We start from the raw sequence: 22,781 nt of genomic DNA, 5'->3' as shown, positions 1-22,781 counted from the left end.
TTCGATTACTGTGTTTAAAATACATATCATATTAGACAATTTCAAATTCTTCCTCTTTTATATCTGTGCATAAATGATTCCCCAGACTGTTGTGTTGAGATTTATTTATTTCTATGTTATTTGTGTGGATGGGTGCTTTGTCTGCATGTATGTCTGTGAAGTACATGCTTGTAGTGCTCAAGTTAATCAGAAGTGGGTGTTGGATACTCTGGGACTGGAGTTATAGACTGTTGTGAGCTGCCATGTGGGTGCTGAGAATCAAATCCTGGTCCCTGAAAGAGCATCTAGTATTCTTAAACTGTCTCTAGTTCCAAACTTTCTTTTTAAATAGACATTCTTTGATACTCAAAAATTTTTTTTTTCTTTTTCGAGACAGGGTTTCTCTGTGTAGCTTTGCGCCTTTCCTGGAACTCGCTTTGGAGACCAGGCTGGCCTCGAACTCACAGAGATCCGCCTGGCTCTGCCTCCCGAGTGCTGGGATTAAAGGCGTGCGCCACCACCGCCCGGCTGCGCCACCACCGCCCGGCTGCGCCACCACCGCCCGGCTCAAAATTTTTAATCCTACCCAATGAACTATCATTTTTGTCTGTGCTGTACCTCCATCTCAAATTCCACTTCAGGGCATTTGTGAAATGGAATACAGTGTGATATTTCTTAATCACTGAAGCATACTGTTAATTCAGTATATTTAAAATTGATACGAATTTAAAACATTAGACCCAGAACCAAGCAACCACCTGCTTTACAGTTGATCTATAGCTTGTGAGATACACTGTCTCTCCCCTACAAGGTGTACTTTCCTATCAAGGGGTAAGTCCTATTTCACTGAGTAGTTGGGTGTCATCAAAATTGAATGGACTGTGCATCAGTATTATATGCTCTAATACTTGGGAAATAGCTGCTGCAATAAGGCATGAAATAATGATAGTATTTATAAAAACCACCTGACTGACTAAACTATATCTTTTGGCTCAAGTCTGTTATCACAATTTTGACCTGAGTAGAATGACATCCCTAGTAGACAGATATCCCGTCCTGCTTTCCATTTCTATTCTGTAGTAAAATATTCTGATAACAAGCATTTTAAAAGATAAAGGACTTATTTACTCTCACAATTGTATGTTACACACCACCATTTGGGGGAAGTCAAGGCGGCAGTCAGCCCAGCATTCGGGCACATCTCATCCAGACACAGGAGCAGAGATAAAAGAGAGCATCATGCAGCTGGTCCACTGCTCTGACTCTGCCAGCTAGCTTTCTTCCCTCTTACACATTCAGAGCCCACATTTAGGACAAGTGTCCCCACCTCAAAACATAACCAAGACAATACCTACACACATCCTAATTCCAAGGAACTGTGAATACTGTCTTATGAGGACAAAATATCATTTACATGCAACCAAGTTCTTTATATAATTATGTATCTAAAAAGACACTCCAAAACCACAAGAAAAAATGGCCTTATGGGCATCTGAGGCCCACTAAATGCACACCTATCCAAAATAATCTTATACCAAGAAAGTCTGTAGAATACAGTTGCTAAATCAAGAATATTCTGGTGGAATTAGGGAAAATCAAGTGGGCTCAACCTTCAAAATTCAGGGATTTTCTAAACATCTGTGATTGCAAAAAAAAAAGTCTCTAGAAGTATGATATTGTGATTGCTATTAGCTTTCCTCTTTAGAGGCACAAGAGAAATAAGTTTATTTGTATGACTGAAGGTAGAGATTACTATATATCATGTATGGTATGCTATGAAGGAAGAAAGTATAAAATAAAGGGTAATTTACCTTACAAATAAGGCACACTTGCAAAAGAATCTCCTGTCTTTCTCTCAAATAAAAGAAAATTTGACAGGAAATTTACAAGCTGAAGTTACAACAAAACTACAGGAAAATAAAAGTCAGAAAATGCTGGAATGAGAAAAACTCAGGCATGAGGTGATAGGAGGAAGCAAAATTGCAAGAGCAAGAGAGATCTCACATCATTCTATAATTAACTAGAACAAAAGAAAATAAACAATAAAACCTAAAACATAAGTATTTCCTTCTTAAAAGAAGATAGGTAGAAAATATTATATTAACAAATACCGGATACTTTGCAATGCTATGAATAAATACCATGACAGAAAGTGAGTTGGGGAGGAAAGTGTTAATTGTGGCTTACAGATTATAGTCCATAACTGACAGTGAAGACAAGTCAGTGTCACAAAGCAGAATCTTGAAGCAGAAATCAACTGGGAAATGCTGCTTAGTGGCTTGCCCACCTACCTTTCAAATACAACCAAGACATGCCTGCCTCTGGATGGCACTCCCCACAGTAGGTGGGTTCTTCTACAGCAATTAGCAGTTAAGAAAATAGACCATAGATTTGGCAACAATTCCTCAGCTGAGCTATTCTCTTTCCAGGTGACACTTGGTTGTGCCTAATTGACAGCTGAAACTACCCATCATAGACACAAAATATTTAACCTATTCAGAGACTGCTAAATAAGATAATGAACAATGAAAATTAGGATTAAAGAATCATCCTCCTGAAATAAGAGAATTTTTGTAACAGCATATTTACAGGCAAGACCACATACCAGGGAAAGTTGACTCACAAGAACATAAAAAAGACACGGTAGGAACACTATAGAATTTTAATAACATGCTTGCACTTTTCTTATAGGTAAAAAAGCATGCGAGTGAAGAGAAAAAATTATTTTGTCGTCAAAATAAATGGTAACAGGCAGGAAAGAAGAAATGTCGTGTTTATAAAGCTCAGGGAAAGAAATGTGATTTTTTAATAATTTTACACAAGCAAGTTTATGTTCAAGCTTAGGAACAGGGAATGTTGTTTTCAGTGAGCCCTTCTTCTTAGGCAATACTGTATAGTAAAGATAGCTGGGAAACCAGGAGTATAGTGAGTTGCAGTAAAAACTAAATCCATCCTGGACCTAAAGTTACAACCAAGTTAATTAGTTCCTAATGTGGATACACTCAGAAAACTTACAGATACCCACCATCGTGCAGAAATGAAAACTAGCCATGTTTTCAATTATTTGTAAGGGTCCTTCATCATACCTTGTGTTTGCTTTTGGCTTTATTTAGTTTAATATTGTATTTGATTCGATAATTCTAGAATTTCTTTAGAGATTTGCAGTAACTCAGATGAGGGACAGTAAAGGTGTGAAACATGGAAATATTGACGGAAACAGGAGAGAGTGGACGGACTGGAAGAATAATCAGACATTTTTGATCCGGGGCAATAAAAGAATGATGACGCCAGAGATGCTGCTGCTTCTAGTGAGATGCTTTAACAGTAGACAAGGGGTGGATTTAGTGAGAGGTAACACACATTAGCCCTGTAATTGAACTGGGTGGGAGCACAGAAGAAAACAAATTGGGCAAATGGATGAGGTGTGTACCTGGAGCATCACATCCACCAAACGTCAATGAAAAGCAAGCAATTGACTACAGCACATTTTGAGTTCGAAGTCTAGATTAATGACAGATATTGTCAAATTAATTTAGGACCAAATTTGCTTTCTTTCAAACCATAAAATATTCACTGCATTCTAATTCTGCTCCCTCGAGTTAGAGAATTTAAAGGTCTTTTAACTCTATTTCCTGACATTTAATTCATGTTTCTAAATTATATGGAAAAACCTACCAACTCTGAATTTTTCGGTTAATAGAGTATGTATAATTTCTTAGGATAGATATTTAGGTTTTATACCCACAATTTCAATACAACTAGGCCACATTAATGCTTAAAATTGTATTTGGGGTTTTCATGATTATTAGTAGCTAAGTATTGTTACCCTTGAGCCAGTTAGTGTGCTACAATTACATTTATTTCTTGGTGAACTGAGAGGGTTCAGAGGGTCAAGGTGCATGCCACCAGGCCTGTCAATCCCAGCTCCATCCACAGAACTCACATGGTTGAACAGAGAACCAAGACCTGCAAAGACCTGTCTTCTGACTTCCCTTTGCAAGCTGTGGTACATGGGTATGCGCGTGCGCGCGCGCGCACACACACACACACACACACACACACACACACACACAAAAAAAAAAAAAACAACACAATCCACTTCTTTTCCTTTTTTATACAAAATTTCATTCTTTGTTTCTAAAATCTGCTTGTTTTTCCCACATTTTCAGACTTGATCTCTCTGTGAAGCCCAGGCTGGCCTTAAACTTTCTGTTCTGTGGTTTGGCTTTCTCTATTTGGTGATGCAGGCTTTGCCGCCATGCCTGTGTCATTTGGTAATTTATTCTGCTCCTTCTCATATCATGTAAGAGCCTATATATTGAATTTTCTCCTTTTATAACTTTATTTATGGAAGGAAAATGGTTATTTAGCTATTCCTGAGGTCAAAGGTCTTTTACTCTGTTAGTTTTTCCTTTTGTCCTCTAAAGTCTTGGAAGGAATATGCTTTTCTGAGGCTGCTAATTATCTATGACCTCAACATTTCAGAATCATAACTATAAGAACATCTTTCCTTCTACTCCCCACAGAAAAATAGCACCCTTGTAGGGTTTTAGTGCATAGATTATTTAATTCAGTTCTAACTATGTTAAACTACATTTCTTAGATTGTTATGTATGAAAGTGAATAGATTTAACTACAATGTTTGGAGAAGTTCGTTTTTAAGGTTGAATGACATACTGCATTTTAAAATAAGTTTTCCCAGCATTGCTTTGTGCCTTAGAGCCTCCTGAATTACTCTGGGTAAAGCAGACGGTCCACACCCTTGAAGGATGAAGGGAGTGAAAAGATTGAGGTGTTTCACATAGAAACTATCCTTACTCTATTTTTATAATTGTTTAAAAATAAAATAAAATTATGTAATAAATTAATCACATTGAAATCAGTCATGTGATTAAATCGACTTGTTTATATACCAGTTAATTAGTGTACTTTTAAAGCCCACAGAGCAGTAGAGTAAAGAAACCATACATCAAAATTAGCTCTTTGTAGATGAAGACTGTCAGTAATTGTAGAGACTAGATATGCAGGAAAGTGGTCACAAGTCATAAACTGGACTACTGCAAGACTGATAAATCCATTGATATATATTCCTTGAAAAAATCTGGGGCTCACTGCCATTTCCTACCACTTGAAACATGTCTGTGGAAATGATGGCCCACTTCCACTGAGGAATTCTCTTGATCATGATAGATGGTATATTACACACATGAAATAATGTTTATAAGAAGTCCTTGGTCACTCCCTTTGCTTAGGGAACACATTTCATCTACTAGACACAAGCATAAAAAGGAGGGAAAGGAAAGGGGGAGTGGCAAGATAAAGATAACTTTCTATGGGGGATGGGAAAAGAAGGGGCTTCTGAAGGAGAGGGAGGGGTAAATACATAAGAAGTGGGGAGCAGGGAGAGTGTCAAGTTAAGATGATCTTCTGGGGGAAATGAAAAACAGAAGGTTTCTTAAGGAGGGGAAGGACATAAATATGTAAAAAATGGGGAGCAGGGGAAGGGAAATGGAAGGATACAAATGATTTGAAAAAGGAAATGGGAAAGGGGGCTCTTTAGTGAGTGGATGTAGCTATACACACAGAAAAAGGAGAGATAGAGTTAAAATAATAATATGGATGGCTGAAAAGGCCACAGGTAATCACATTATTAATCATTTACCTAAAAAACTATAACTCACATAATTCAGTATATATAGTTTGAATGAACTTTTCTCATTTAGGTTAATGATATAAGAGGATCTGTTGTGAGTTGTTGGTCAAGGCTGTCTGAAGAGACTCCCCAAACCTACAGGCTATTGGTGTTGCCTTTGGTTATCCCCCAGAGGTGGAAGATAAGCCCTTATTGCTGAGGACACCATACACTTTAAAAATAGGGCCTAGAGAAACCGAGTTGGAACTGAACTAAGTTCCCCTCCCTGAGGACTAGCTTCCATATAACCAGAAGGCACCTTGTAAGCTTCCAAAGGACAGAGGCAGCCAACAATCTTATGCATCTATGATGTCTATGAACAACATCAACAAGCTGCATGGCATGAAAACCCAATGAATGTATAAGTGTCACACATACCTTGGCAGTAACCACAGCTTTCTAATTAGAATTAAGACATGCCCAACAAGAGAGATACCATGCCTAATATTTGAAACATAGTTAACTATTCAGTGTTATTGAAATCATGGATATTAAAGGAGAATCGACAGCCACTAATCTGTTAAACTGGTATAATCCATAACGATGATCTATAAACACTTGTCCTCATACCCACAGATAAATGTAATCTTCAGCCCCATCAAGGAAACTTCTCTTCAGAATAGATATCACTACAGAAAATCACAACCAATCAAAAGACAGGACTGTGGAGCAAGTTCCTAATGGTTACATCTACAAAACATTTCTACACCTATGGCACATGGAACACTGTAGAACAGGGTGCAGAAAGATTACAAGAGCCAGAGTTAAAGGAGTTTTCTTTGAGATTTATGTCTCTTAGTAACAAAAAGTCATACCAGTAAAGTCACACCAATGTGATTGCCCAAGCATGAGCTGAACAAAAATGACACTAAGAACATACCACAATTGACTGAGATAAGCTCAAGAGATCTTAACCCTACAGAAAGAGCTACAGGCAACTGAATAGAGCTGGGAACAGGAGAGTTGGTCAACCCCAGGGGAGAGCATTACAATGGGTTGTCCAGTGCCAAATGGTCAGCACTGAAAAACATACATACAAACAACATTATATGTACTCAACAGGTTATATATAGACATACATATAAATATGCATCTATTTATACACAAATACATACACACATGCAATAACATATAATGAAAAAAAAAGAGCCCATGAATTTGATGGAGGATGAAGAGGCATGTATGAAAGGGCTTGGAGGGAGAAAAAGAAAAGAAGAAACGTTCCAATTAAATTGTAATCTCATAAATAAGCAAATAAGGAAGTATGAAAATCTTAAGAAAGCAAATATTTCAGAAAAAAGAGAACTAAAAGTAGCAACAAATAAAGGAATAATCACAAGCAAAGGCAGAACAAATGGCTGTCAAGGTAAATAAATCTAATAGATGAAATAAAGGCAGTGTAAGAGAACACTAGTGTTTTAAAATAAGAAAAGAATAAATTCAAAGCGAAGTGAGTAGATAAAAAATATACTAAATGATAAAATTATTTTCTTATATTAACTTTAATTCGAATATTAATGAAACGTTAAAATAAATAAAATTTAAAGCAAAGTAATAAAATAGTAAGACAATGTAATAGAAAAAATAACATTTTTTTTTCTACTAGAAAATGAGAAGTCAGAATAGAATATTTTAAGACAATTCAGTTCCTGGCACAGAAAATATGAATCTCTCCCCGCACCAAAACACCACAGAACAACAATGCACAAGAGTCATTCCTACAGCCTCACACATGAAACTAACAAACTAGAGAGTAAGCCAAAGTATCACTACAAAATGGAAATTGAGATCTGACAGATATTACAATATGAACTCATCTCAATGGCAGCCACTGATTAAGTACTATAGAGTATAAAATGTGTAGGGTAAGGGGGGCAAATAAAAAAAAATATAAAAAAATATAGAAACTGAAATAGATTGCAATATCTACAGTGAAAACTGTACCATACTGAAGAATTCAGTCAAGAATATTACCCAAAAAACATAGATTCATGTAATATAATTAAACAGTAAGAAAAGAAAATATGAAATTTTACATTCAAAAACTGTACACACAATGGCCTGTGTAGTTGCTGCATAAGGCAACAAGGAAGAAGGTTCTTCAGGTGACACTGAAGATATAACATCTAGACCTGACTATCTTGGCTAATACTGAAGATATAAGAAGTGGAATATTAATGTAATACCATTGTGCACTTTTGAATGTGCAGTTTCCTATACCTGAAATATTGGTTTCTTGTGTTATTATTTGTAATGCAATGTGCTCACACAGTTTAGGTTGGAGTATAGTTCAAAGGTGACTAACTCCTGAAAGCTTTAAGTTTACCAATGAATTAACTCACTTGGGTTTATTGTTCAGTAGACTAATAGAAATTTGTGGAAATCACTGGAGATGGGGGCCGAGGTAGAAGTTTTTTGCTATTGAGTTTCCTCGAAGTGTATATCTTTTTTCCAGGTATTCAGGTATCTTCTTCTTCCTCCTCTTCCTCTTCCTCTTCCACCTCCTTATCTACCCCACCTACCCAACAGACACGCATACCCATGGTCTGCCCTCTGACTGCCAGCCAAGCACAGGCTGAGCTTCTTTAACTTTGAGCCAGCATAAACCAGCCCTCCTTCAGGGTTTGTCCTGAGGTATTTGTCACATTGACACAAGCAGACAGGAATGTATATGGCCCATGACTTGTGCTTGCAGTTTTCACTCAGGACAGAGCAGTTTAGTGGGACTGAGCAATTGCTCTATAAGGTCTGCCTGTTGCAGGCAGACAGGAAATGTTAACAACTGAGTTGGTATATGAAAGTCAAAGAAATGGCTGCCAGCACTGGAAAACATCTTAGATAGAGATATTGAAAGGCAACTTCCACGTTTCACTTTTGAGGGTTTCTGATATTACTTGTTGGCTAGCATACATGAAGCCCTAGGTTCAATGCCAGTCCTTTAAATAAAATGTATTTACTCTGTAGTCCTTTAGTGGTGTTTGATATAGTTACTTATCTTGATTCTGAAATTATTTTAAGGCAGGAGGAATTATTTTGATGCCCAGTCTGGGGGTTCAATGCATCATGGCATGGGACAGCAGTAGACGCTTGAGGCTGATAATCACATGCATCCACAGTCAGGGACAGAAGGAAAAGAATGCTAGTGCTCAAGTCCATGTCTCGTTTGAATTCAATTTTGGACATTAACCCAGGACTGGTGACATTCACAGTTACGGTGGCTCTTCTTGCCTCAATTAACCTAGTTAAAGTTGGTCATTCTCGTCAATAAACCTCATCTAGATAATTGTTCACAGGTGTGCCTGGAGCATTGCATCCTAGGTGATTCTAGTGTTAACAATGTATTTGCTTTTTCCTTCTCAAATCCTTTTCTTAATTGTATAAAGACATATGGTGAATGCAGTCTCTAATCTCTTACTTTCTTTGATGCCTTTTCTTTCTGAGTGGTGTTGTCGTCTTATTTTAGTGCCTATTTGTTGCTTTAGTGGCAATTACTTTTCGTTGCCTTCCTAGATATACAAATGAAATCAAGTTCATTAATGGTTAGTAAAATGATGCAAAAAAAAAAAAAAGGTTTAGAAGAAGAGACGAGCAGTATCACTAAGTGAGTAAAGATGTGTGGAGAGTCAGTAAGGGCTACAGAAGAGAAGAAGCAAACAAGACTTCATTACACAGTTGACTAATTTCTGCCTCTAATGAGCAAGTGCTCACTGCCTTGTGATGTTCAGGCCTCCATTGGTTTCTGTCCACAGAATAGACCATAAAATAGAAATGCACGTTGCCAAAGTGAGGCTTTGAGCATTATGATTTTGCAGTTTATAAGAATCATATAAGATTAATAAATGGCAAACAGACTTGAAATATTTTTTACAAAAAATAGGCTTGCCTACCTCTTAATTCCTCTTTCTCCTCCCACAACCAGTCCTTAGGAGGTCTTAATTGCTCAACACTCTGACCAATTATCTTTTCTCTAGCTGATGCCTCCACCCCTGTACTTCAACACTCCATAACTCCCAGAGTTGGCGTAATTTTATTCCCTAGGCAACAGGTAAAATTGGGAAAGGAAGTAGAGGAAGTGGGCTGGGTCAAGGCTCTGCAGAGCAAGGCCTGGAAATGCAGCTTAATTTGCCCAGGGTACTTCCCTAATCTTGTTGGGGTCCTTTGAAACCACATAATCCTGACTGAGAAGCAATAAGGAGCTTTAAAATGCAGACTTGGGCTTTGCTCGCTTTCTTCAGGGAATAGCCTGCCATTCTTACTGCACTAGCACCGTGCCCAGGTTTCACCCCATTCTACTCTGAAGCACTTAGTCTCTATGCTCAAGGGACTAACAGTAGCTTGTGTTTCTTCCTTGGTTTTCTCTAGAAAAGCTGTAAATCCCAAACCTGGCCTCTGAACCAGAAGTCTTCCTTCCCTAATCACCCAGGTTAATCAGCTAGAAACTATCATCACTGGCTAGGGGCTCTTCTCCTGCAGAGGATAGCAAGAGCCTCATGAGTATTTTCCTAATTGACACAGGGACAGTGGTGGCAAATGTGATATAACCTAGAGTCATTTGGGAAGAGAGGACTTTAATTGAGAAATACCCCCACCAGACTATCCTGTGAGCAAGCCTGTGGGGCATTGTCCTGATTAATGATTGATGTGGGAGGGTCCAGCCCACTTTGAAGCTCAGCCCTCTTAGGCTGGAGGATCTTGGGAGCAGTAAGAAGGCAGGCTGAACAAGCCATGAGGAACAAGGCCTTAAGCAGCACCCTTCATGGTCTCTGTATCAACTCTTGATGCTATATCAAAACTAAAGGTTCCTGCCTTTAGTTTCTGCACTGACTTCCCTATATAATGAATGTGCTGTGACAAGGAACTATATGTTGAAATAAACCCTTTCCTATCTAAGTTAGTTTGGGCCATGTCATTTTTATCATAACAATAGAAACTGTCTGACCCAAAGAGGAGAAGTTGTGTGGTGTAGCCTATGTTAAGGAGTGTTTTACTTTGATTTCTGTCACTATAGAAAAAATAAAATAAAGCAAACAAACAAACAAAAACACTACACACTAAGAAAAACAAATTACAGAAAAAAAATCTAGTTCATCATACACTTCTAGAACTGTATCACAGTTTATAGAAGATAATTTACAATTGATCATTAAGAGTAGTAAGGGCAGGAGCTCAAGCAGAAACCGTGGAGCAACATTGGTATCTGGCTGACTGATTTCTGGCTCATGCACAATCTAGCTTTCTGATGGATGGTCCCACCCATAGTGGACTTGTTCCTCCAGAATTTACCATCAGTCAAGAGGATCTCTGATGGATATAGTCTTAAGTAACTTATTTTGTCTTTAGCAGAAGGAGAGTAGATTGAGTGAAGAAAATGGAAGTCAACAAATTATCCTTTGGGGATCCAAGTGATATGAGAAGTGTGGAGAGACGATCTGATAGAAGGGAGAAGAAATACACGTATGAAAGTGCTGAATTTGATAGAACCCGAGGCATTTGTAAGAGCAGAAATACTGGGAACCAAGAGGTACTTGGGGCCACTGAAGCATGCAGGGCAAGTCTCTCAGGACTGTCAACCCAAACTCTGCTGTCTTGGCCAATGGAAAGAGATGATTGTATTGGAAAAAGAAAAAAAAAAAAACCTTATGGTCCCATCAAGTATTAGAAAATAGAGGAAGGAAAAAACTGAAGTGAAAAAGAAATGAAATTAGAGAGCTATAATCCTAAATCCATGAAGTTAACATATTTCATTTAGGTATTTAAGCATATGTGTTTGTTGTCTTTGTGTGTGTGTGTGTGTGTGTGTGTGTGTGTGTGTGTGTGTGTGTGTGTGGCTATGAGTGTGTATGTGTATTGTCTTTATGTATGTGTATGGGTATGTTGTCTTTGTGTGTGTGTTGTCTTGTGTGTATGTGTGTGTCTTATGTGTAGGTGTGTGCCTTGTGTGTGCATGTTCACAGAGGACAGAGAAGAATATTAGATCCCCTGAAGCTGGAGCTATAGGCAGTGTTGAGCTTCCTGTCCCTTACATGGGTACTGTACATTAAAGTCCAGTTCTCTACAAAAGCAGCAAGCACACTTGATCATTGACCATCTCTTTAGCAACTTAATGTAACTGTAAAATGTTGTCCAATCTGGGCATGGAGGCAGAGACTTTTGATCTCAGCACTACAAAAAGTGAAGTCATAGATTTTTCCAGATCAGAAGGCCATTCTGGAGTACGGAAACATTCTGTCTTTAAAGGAAAGCAAAGCAACACACACAGAAGTTTTTTGTTTTTTATTTAGTTCTTCATGAGAGCAAAAATAATGAAGATTGAACAGGTTATGAAAATAATTACTTTATTATAGATTTGATGTTAAGAAAATCATATTAACTCATGCTTCCCTGGGATGAGATGTTAATAAACCAGAACTACATGTTTACCTGACATAAAATCTTTAGTGATATCTCTGACTTCCTGAGACACTTTCAAAGTGTAAACTTGTATATTACCACAAGTTAATCTGTCCCTGAAAACATATGCAAATAATATGTTATGGGATTAATATTTTAGTAGGAAGATGGAGCCCCAGACTGGTAAAGGCAAGTATTGCCCTGCAGGGTCTTCACACTCTAAGGGCTTCACAGTTATTTTTTTTCTTAATCAAAGAGAACAGTCAACTATGAGTGGAATAATCCCAGCCAAGGAATTCACAGGCCTTATGTTAATTTCTATTTATGTACAGAAAAGTGTAAAAGAGCATTGTATTTTTCCCTACTTTTATTTTACAGTTATTTGTGTGTGTAGGGGGCACACATCTAAACATTCTGAACCATATTATGACAAAGAAAGAATAAAGACAGAAGGATTGTAAAATTTTGTTCTGAAAGGTACCATGTATCCCTCATATTCTTAATTTTGACTTGCCATCCTTGAGTATGCTTACTTTTTCTGCATGGCTTTTGGGATTAGTGGCATTATTCATTAGTCATACAATTCAGCACTATATTTAATCACTTTAAATCTACTCAACCTATTAGAATAAATAATCATTAACTGTGTAACTCCGAAGAAATGTGACTTGAAAGATAAGCATGCAGGGATGCAGAAGTACTTGTTTTTGTGTTATCTTTCTTACCAAAGATAATGTATCTCACCTACAAGTTAACATTTGCTTCCCAAGAAACTGTTCACACCATTCAGCTTTTCTCTTATCCCATTCTTTCCTCTTATTCTCATCTTTTACCAACCACCCACTAAAGAGCAGAATCCACTGGGGTAATGATTTTGTAAAGTGAATTTCTATTCAAAGCAAAGTAAACAGCTTAGCTCAGTGAAAACCGTCAGGGCAATAAATGTTTTAGTACAAGTTTCTTCACCTGCAGTAGGAAGTGTTCCCACGGTACCTAACACCGGAGGTCACAATTCGCAGGTCAACAGCGCCCTCCACTGGCGCAACCATCAGTGCACGTTCTGAACTACAGATTTTGTGAGTGCCAAATTGGGGATTTGAACAGATCAATGAATGCTAGAGATGTTTGAAAATGTGAAACCTTGGCTAGCAAGCAGTTAAGCGGTAGCCACGGGGATATTAAGACTTCGGTGCAAATGTAATAGGGAAAAATCATGTTAGTTCATTTAAATCTCAGAAATCCTTTCTGGAACAAGACTTAAGGCTGGAGAACACTGAATGTATCTTGCTGATTCTGCAGGTCATGACCAGATTCCAACAGAAAGAGTAGTGGTTTTCAAACTACTGCCAATGGAAAGTGAGTGAGACTGGACTGACTCCTGGGCTTTTTTTTTTTTTTTTTTTTTTGCTGATGAGTACTGACATTTGGAAACTAAGTACATTTTCAGATTGAGTGACTCATGTTTAGCTTATGTAGCGCATACTTCTTCGTCCTAGGTATCATCCAATCTGTTATAATCTGAATATGTTCTCCACATAATTGATGTGTTGGAGACATAATCTTTAAATTCCTTTGTTGATAATATTTGGACCTGGGCCATTGGAAGGTGATGGAGACAAAGGCATTCATGCAGGCGGGCACAGCATGATGGAGTTAATGGCCTTCTAAGAGGAAAGGGCATTGTTTATCACACTGTAAGGTATCTCTCATCAAGTCTTGACACCACAGGAGTGTCCATAGGAGAGGCTGGTGTGTATATACTGAATTTCCCAGACGTTTGAACTTTGAGAAGCAAAAGTCTACTGGGTGTAAATTAACCACCCTGTGCTATTCTCTTATATTAGTAGAAAATTAACTAAAATAGAAGTGGAATTCTCTCATTTGCAGGTGAGGTGATTCACGAAGATAAAATAGCGTATTAAAGCATGCATCTGCCCCCAGGCCAGACCACCAGACACTTATTCTCGTATGTTCTTTATGAACAGTGGTTCTGACAGTGTGCTGCCAGCACCAGAGAGCCAGTAGTATCAGCTGGGACTTCGTAGAAATTGAAAATCTTCACTGAGCTTGGTAGCTCACACCTCTAATCACAGCATTTGGGAGGTTGAGGCAGGAGGAATAACAGCCAGTACTTGGCCTGGAATGCATAGCAAGAGAGAGTGGTTTTGAAAAAAAAAAGAAAGAAAGAAAAGAAATTCTGATGTGGAGCCTTATTACCACATTACAGGTCTTTGAAGTAAAAAAACCTGGGAAATGAAGGTCAGTGTGTGTTTTATCAGGCCCTCAAGGTTATTAAATTGTGCGTTAAAATCTGATAACTTAATTTCTAGCAATTATATTCAATTTTTAAAGATGCATTTATACTATTAAGGACACAAAGGAATTCTTCCATTGTTTTTATACTTTTTTAGTAATTGTGCATTCAGATAAACAAAGGATACACTTTGTTCTCACCTGAGGCAACTGTATCCATCCACCTGTCTCATCTTATTTTGGCCCCAAACATCTGTTCATTGTTTAGAGTCACTCAGGGAACAATTTATGAACTGTTTTTATCATTATTATTATTATTATTATCATTATTAAATTTTGCCTTCTACCTTGAGATTAAAATCCATATCAACTGGGAATTACTTCTTTATTATTGGAGGCATTTTTCTACCAAAGCAATTTTAAAACTTCATTTATTGACTAATAACACTAGTTATCATGTTCCTATATATTTGAGGAGACAAAAAATATTTTATCCATGGATACAGATCTTGCTCAGTGGTTAAGAGCACTGCTTGCTCTTCCAGAGGACCTGACTTTGGTTCCCAGCACCCACATCAGATGTCTGACAATTACCTGTAATATCAATCCCAAAGGATCTGAAACCCCTTCTGGCCTCCTTGGGCATCAGGCACACATGTGGTTCACAAGCATACATGTAGGCAAAACACCCATACACATAAGGTCTTAACGTATTATATATTTTATATGTTATGTAAATATATATCTTATAAATTTATGTACATATTTCATCTTTGCATCTGAATTTAACAAATATCCAGCATAAAATTGCACTTAATGATTGTTTCTAATAAAACAATTTTATAAGGGAGACTTATCTAGCCCTGCAGGTTTCTGTTTGTTTGGTGGATACTGTCTGAAAGCCTTGCCCATACTAAGCCCGCAGCAGTACCTCTTGGCTATAACCCCAGACTATACTTTCATGACTTTTATTAATTAATTCATTTTTATTTAATGTTCATTGGTGTGTTGGCTGCATGTATGACTGTGTGAACATGTCCAAAGCCCTGGAACTGGAATTACAGACAGGTGTGAGCTGCCATGTGAGTGCTGGGAATTGAAACTGGGTCTTCTGGAAGAGCAGCCAGTGCTCTTAACTGCTGGGCCATCTCTCCAGCCCCCAATTTTTAAGATTCTTTATAAATTCCTGATTTAAGATAGAATTCTACTCAAAAGTATTCATTTGGAATGATACTTCTCTTCCTTAACAGGATCAACTAGAGTTGATGAAATACTGATGCTTGGATTCTTTACATAACCCATGAAAGGCTCTGATTTAATTGTTATGCAATGAAGAAAATGCATTAAAGGGTTTTTTTTCCAATTCCCCAGATAATTCTAATATGAAGTCAAAGATAAAAGTAATTGATTATGAATGATGTCCACATCAGCATCAAACGTTGTATGAAAACAGGAATTAACCCAAGCCTCTGTAACTATGCAGAAACGTAACTCTGTCTGGCTCAGAACTACCAGATTAGTTTTTTGAGATTGTTGTCTCTACATTAAAAGGAGGAAACGATGAGAATCAGAGAAGAAAGGCAAATGCTTATATTACTGAGAAATTATGTTAATTGCCTTCAATATCTTACCTTTGCACAGATCTGAGTCCAAAGCTGACATATGAAATTCAACTTTCATAAACAGATACCTGTGGGGATAATGGGATGGCTCAGCTGGCAAAGGTGCTTGCCACCAAGCCGAAGACTTTGAGTTCTGTTCTCTAAGCCCACATGGTGGCAGGAGAGAACCAGCTCCTGCAATTGTCCTCTGACCTTCACACTGGTGCTGGCATGCAACTCCTGTCTTCACTACAGAAGTAAATACCTAGCAAAACTTATGCTTTGTCAATACTTTGGGGAATTTGATGAAAGATTTATTCATTTGTCTAGATAGTTTTTAGGGTGACATTGTTTTTTTTTTCAATGAAAATTCTGTTCCTGGAATATAAAAAGCAATGCCAACTATTTAATTACATTAATAATGGAATGTTAAAATATTCTTATTGGTGCACTTTTGTGAAAAATACTAGATTTTATCACTTGAGCAAGAACTTTCATATCGTTGTTTCTATGTACTTATAATAGAATATATTTGAAAATAATGGCTAAAGGAAGGGAAAGATAAAGCAAAAGCATCTTTTTAATATGATGGGTGTCACATAGAGAGTGAGAACAAAATCCAGGAATTTAAAGTCAATACTTCGTAAATGTTTCACAATCTCAAATGCGCTGCTCACTGTTCGGTGATTAACTCTCTGGCTCTTGTCTCTGATAGGCTCTGGGTATAATACGACAAAAATATAGAACCTTGAGAAGTTTCATATTTTAAGGAATTTGAGAAAAAAAGAAACGACAGAAAAGTCCCTGGCTTTCCCTCAGCCTTTCTCTCCTGAAGTGGGTCATAAAGCAAAGAGTTTTCTGCCCTCCTCTCCCAGCCTGGGCCTGATGAAATTGCTCTCTTCAGGCTGAGGAAAGGATCATCCTTATCTCCGAATTGAGGAACACAGAGAAGGGACTGAAAAAGGAGTATTGTTAAATTCCCGCAGTTCATTACTTACTAATGGATCATACCCTCACTGCTGTATCACATTACTTCCAAACTATCCACTCTTCAAATCAATTACATATATTGTATAAAATAGGTTTACCTATTTTGGGGGGTTCTGTGTTCCTTAAGAAGATTCTTGTGTCACATAAAGTTTGTATTGAGTAAATAATTTTGCTTTTATCTTATTAATAATTAGTATGCAGCCAAGGGAAGATTCCTTTCTTCCCTTATCATTATACTTTCAGTTTCCTGGTGAGGATATTAATACTATGTGAGACAATGGGAATAAATAAAGTAAATTCTATGGGATATTATTCAGAAGTAGCTTCCTGTGAAATCACCATATTCTTTTGTTAAATATCAGCTCTCCATTGTGACCCAAGTTTTCTGCAAAAACCAATCTTAAGAAATTCTGTTCAGTCATAAGAAATATTTTTTTTAAAAAAAAAGAGGAACAAAATGGAAGCAATGTGTCTGGGAAGGTGAAAGGAAAGAAAATTGGAATACATGGAGGAAGAATGTTTTAATTTAAAAGCCATCATGTATCTAAAGATAGTTTATAAAATCCAAATGTCAGCATGTCTTACAAATTATAATTCAGAAAAGACTAAGGAAATAGGTTGATGGGTGTACATATGTACGAATACCAGCAATTATTTCCTCATATTCTCAACTTTTTCTTTGTTCTGTAAATTTCAGCTGAGTGACAAATTACAAGTGGTTTTTCTTTTTGAAAAAAAATGCCGTTTGTCTTTACAAATGCTCTGATGTGGGTGACAACATTTTTTGAAATATTTTTTCTTGTTACAATCCAAAATATGTCAGCCATAAGAATCAAGCCATTCTATTTTTGTTTTGTTTTGAACTGCCTACAGCTTCACGGAATACATTTTCTTTGATCTTTGATCACTTCCTCTAGTAGATGGTTATACTCACACAATCTAAATTAGAATATTCTCCTTTTCACATAGTTCTATGTATGTTTCTAAATCTTTAACTTTTGAAAGGTAAGAACAGCCCCTTTCTCCTTTCCTCTCTCTATCTCTCATTGTGCTAAAATATCATATTTCCGAGACATAGTTTGAAGCTTCCCTCAATATTCACAAAAGGTTAATAATTCAAATTAATAATATCATAGAAATGTGGAGTTTCAATCTGCACTGTGAAGTTTTATGCTGCCATGAATTTTTGTCTATGTATATATGGTTTTGCTGATGATCTATGTAAAAGTGGAAATGGAATTTTCTGTTCTATATAGAGTCAAAGATTCTTATTGCAATGTAAATTAACTGATCAATGAATATATCATAGTGTTTTTACATATGATTATGGCAATGTATTATTATAGTTTTTTAATGAACAAAAGATGGGCCAGAACTCTGGAATTCCCAGAAAATTGCACATATGAAAAATGATGTATCTATTAAAATCTGAACACATATTCCTCCACATGTAAACATTTTGTCAAAGACTCCTAGCCTCATTTTACAGTCATCTTTGAAAATTGTTGTTTGGGGTGGGTGTTTTGTGCACAGTAGGCTGCTCAGTAGTATTTAGAGCCTCTAAAAAAATCCTTTGAATAATTTCTACAGGAACACAAATGTCACTTGGAAAGCAAAATTATTTTCACTAAGAATCATTGATTCTGCCCTTTCTATCTGGATGCTCATCATCTCCAAGAAATGGATTAGAAATGTCAACTTTAAGGGAAACCTGGGAGCATTAATACAGGAGAATTATATTAGCTTAAGTCTAAATCTCTAGAATCATCTTAGGTAAATATTTATGGAGTCCCATGTATATGTAAATTATATCCTCCTCTTTGTTATTATTAAAATTCAGTATAAGGTACAGGGTCTGACTTACATAGTGTATCAAGTAGATATGACATGACTTTAGTAACTTAGAAAGTAAATTTTATATCACAAAATATAACTCCTATTCACTGAAATTCTTCACAGCCTTTAACTTCAATATTCTAAAATTCACTAACTTGTTTTGGCATAAATTTCCTATTTTCCAAGATCTAAAGACTCACGATAAGATGAAGTATTTAATGTAGTCTCAAACATACTTGAACTTTTTTTTTAATCAAATAAATGTGTTCTTTCACAAAGGTGCACAATATGTACTGGCCATTCTTCACCTCCTATCCATAGCTGGAGGGTCAGCCTCCAGCTACCCAGGGTATGCAAAAAAAAAAAAAAAATCAATGCATTTGGCAAAGGCTAAACTTTTTATATCTGAGGGGAGAATAAGGAAACACAAGCTTTTTGATGGTAACTTTCTGTTTTACTTCATTTTAAATAATCCTCTCTGATAATCTCTCTATCTCCACACTGCTATATTCTTTACATAGAGCTACATCTCTCTCTTTACATACATACATCTCTCTCTTACATGGTCATACATCTCTATACACAGTTACATCTATTTTCTCACAGCTACACATCTTTCTTTTACATACATGTCTCTTCTACATCTCTTTTCTACACAGCTTTATCTTCCTTGTCTCCACACAGTTACAAATCTCCACACAGCCACAGCTATACATCTCATTTACATAGCTCTCTCACCATACAGCACTTTACACAGTTCCTACACAGCTCCTCTACATAGCAGCAGCAGGTCTTGCACACAGCTCTCTCTCTCTCTCTCTCTCTCTCTCTCTCTCTCTCTCTCTCTCTCTCTCTCTCTCTCTCTCTCTCTCACACACACACACACACACACACACACTTCTACATTACTCATTCACTCTTTACTCACTCTTTCATTCACTCACTCACTCTCTCCTACTTCTCTCATGTTTCTTCTTGTTCTTCATCTCTCACATTTCTCTCTGCCCACTCAAATACATTCTTCACTCAGCACACACACACACACACACACACACACACGCACACACACACACACACACACACACACACACACACACACACACACTATACAGCTCTTACATAGCTCTACACAGCTGCCTCTTTCTACACCGCCACTCCTCTCAAAGCCAAACTCTGGACAATTCTATGTTACACTTTCAGGCCCCAACCCATTCTCATAACACAAGATGAGTCACATACTTTCTCTTAGGCTAGGGATGTTACAATGACCGGCCAGTGAGTAATGCTTGGCCATGCATATAGCTCTAAGTTGGTGAGGCTTTCCAGACAGAAAGTAAGCAGTTGACTGAACCTTGAGCCTGTGACATAAACTGAGGCTAGGACTATGAGCAAAAAGTCGATTACTGTAGAGGGTTATGTCTACCAAAGTTGCCTCATATCTGACCTTGATTCAGCAACAAACAACACCTGGGAATTCATCCTTGTATATTTGTATTCAGGGGCAACCAGTTTATTTTGAATATGTTCTGAAGTCTAAAAATAGCTGTCTTTGTGACTGAAAATACTATTACTTTCCTGTATCAGTTATGAAAAATATTCTAATATTATTGGGATTATACAGCTTAAGCAGAAATCATCTTCCTGACCATCCTCAGCTATATGTGTGCCCAAAAGATATAAAACACCCTACCAATGGGCTGTGGAAAGAACCCCACAACTGTTCTTTTTAAGGAGGTAAGTGGTGGCACATGAGAAAGTTACAGAAAGAAAACAACTGGTTTCCACATCCAGTGACCCCACTGACTTTCCCTAGTGGGGCTCCCCAACAGAGAGTTATTTGTGTGATGTGTTGACCTATTGAACACTAGTTATTACATGCTGTATACTCCCATGGCCTCCTGCAATACCCCACCCTTCCATCTCTCTACTACTCCTGTCCATTCTCCTTCTCATTAAAACTCTTTTTCTCATATTCATGTCTATTTGTTTTGTATGGCACACTGAATTTAACCAGGGACATCTATGTGATCATGGGTTTGGCATTTTCACTTGGAGCCTAGCAGGTTTAGAAGTGAGTACATAACTAAATATAATAGTTTTTCCTCTACCAGAATCTTGCAGCATCCAATTGTTTGACAATAAGCAATAGGGCCCTGTTAGCTCCTCCCTTTTCTACAATTGATTGTTGATGGGGCTAGCATCCTGCAGGCCCAGCCCTGATAACTGAGTCACATGACTCAAGATTGCAATGACGGTGTTGAGTGTAGAGGATATCATTTCTGAGCCTTTTACCCCATCTTTCACATACTTCTCTCCCTCTCTCCTGAGTTTTAAAATAGTTGGCAGTGTATATGCATTATTTAGGGCTAAGCCCTCAACCTTCACTTGCTTATTTTATGAATCTTTAGCAGCCATAAGTCTCTGAAGTTACCACTATCTACTGCAAAGAGAGCCTTCTCCAGTTAAAGCTGATAGACTTTACCTATGGATATAAACATTGATGTCTGAAGGCAGTTTAATACAATATCAATTTAGTTAAACAAGAGTGGTCAGTAATCCTTGCCACAGATTTTCCATCCTCAGCAGGGCCTTTCTTTACTATTCCTTTTCCATCCCTTCCACCCCTCATGGCCCATCCTGGTACATTGGACAAAAGTAAATCGTCAAGTCAGATCCATATATGAGTGAGAAACAATAGTGTTTTTTCTTTCTAGAACTATATTATCTATTCTAGATACTTTTCCCATTTTCATCATTTACGTGAAAATGTCATTATTCCATTTTTTATAGGTGAATGAAGGTGTAGTTTGTATATATACCACATTTTCATTATCCATTCATCAATTAGTAGCCTTTTAGGATGTCTCCATTTTTCAAGATTGTGAATTCAGCACCAAGGAATATGGGTATGATGAAATTGCTGCACTTTAATATGGAGTCCTTCAGTTATATGCCCAGAAATAGTATATTGAGGTGATAGTTTATCTTCTCATTTTCTTTTTATTGCTGTGTCAGAGATTTGCAATACTAATGGTACATATTTGGACAGAAAAAAGTAGGTGGGAAGCTTAAATATAATTTCTATGAGTTCTTAAGGAAGAATAAGTTGTGTTGAAAATGTTGAACTTCATCTAATCACTGTGCTCCTGATATTAATAAATATGCCCAACAATTTGTTTCAGGAAAACAATAAAACAACAGTTAGAAGAAACATCTTCTTATATCTACTCTGCCTTATTCCCTTTCTTTTTGTATAAATCCCTTGGAGTCATAATCTTTGAAATAGTTTTATCATTCAAAAATATTCTTGCAGCTTGCTCCGGACGTCCCTTTTCGAACACTCGTGAGTACCCTTCCTTGCCCCAGACCCCATCCCTGGGCACCAGCCACTCCAGGGAAGACCTGCCCAACTCGGCCCCAGGTTCTGGCCACTGGGCAGGTTCCCTGCTAGCCCCACCGGGAAGGATCCCCTTCTCCAAGACCCCTGGCAGACCCTGCAGTCTCCACGCCCTGCCCCCACGCCCATCCGCCTGAGCCCCAAGCCTCTTCCTGAGACTTAGAGGCCGGCCCCCAGCTCCCATCTTGCTCCGGACTTCCCTTTTGGAACACTGACTTCCCTTTTGGAACACTGGTCTGTCTGAACCAAGTGTGCGGATAAGGCCAAGAACGAACCACAAGGAGATGGGCAGACGTCAAGGCAGAAACATATACAACAAAATGAATAGCAATACAGCATCACCAGGCCCGAGCCCTCCTCCAACACCTAGACCTGAACATCAGAAATTGGAAGAAGCAGAAGAAAACAGCCTTATGAATGACATCATGAAGAAGCTAGAGGCTTGTGTAGAGGAAAAGACAAAAAAATGTGAAGAACGCTGTAAACAACTAGAGGAAAGGGCAAACAAATTAGAAGAAATCAATAAAGTCCTGGAAGAAAACAATAAAATACTGAGAGAAAATCAAGAAAAATCAATGAAACAAATGAAGGAAACAGTCCAAGACCTGAAAAGGGAAATAGAAAAAATGAAGAAGACACAAAC

Source organism: Peromyscus californicus, unplaced genomic scaffold (assembly GCF_007827085.1).
Source record: "Peromyscus californicus insignis strain IS unplaced genomic scaffold, ASM782708v3 Scaffold_9__1_contigs__length_137607984, whole genome shotgun sequence".
Lineage (NCBI taxonomy): Eukaryota > Metazoa > Chordata > Mammalia > Rodentia > Cricetidae > Peromyscus > Peromyscus californicus.
This window is presented reverse-complemented; position numbering follows the sequence as displayed.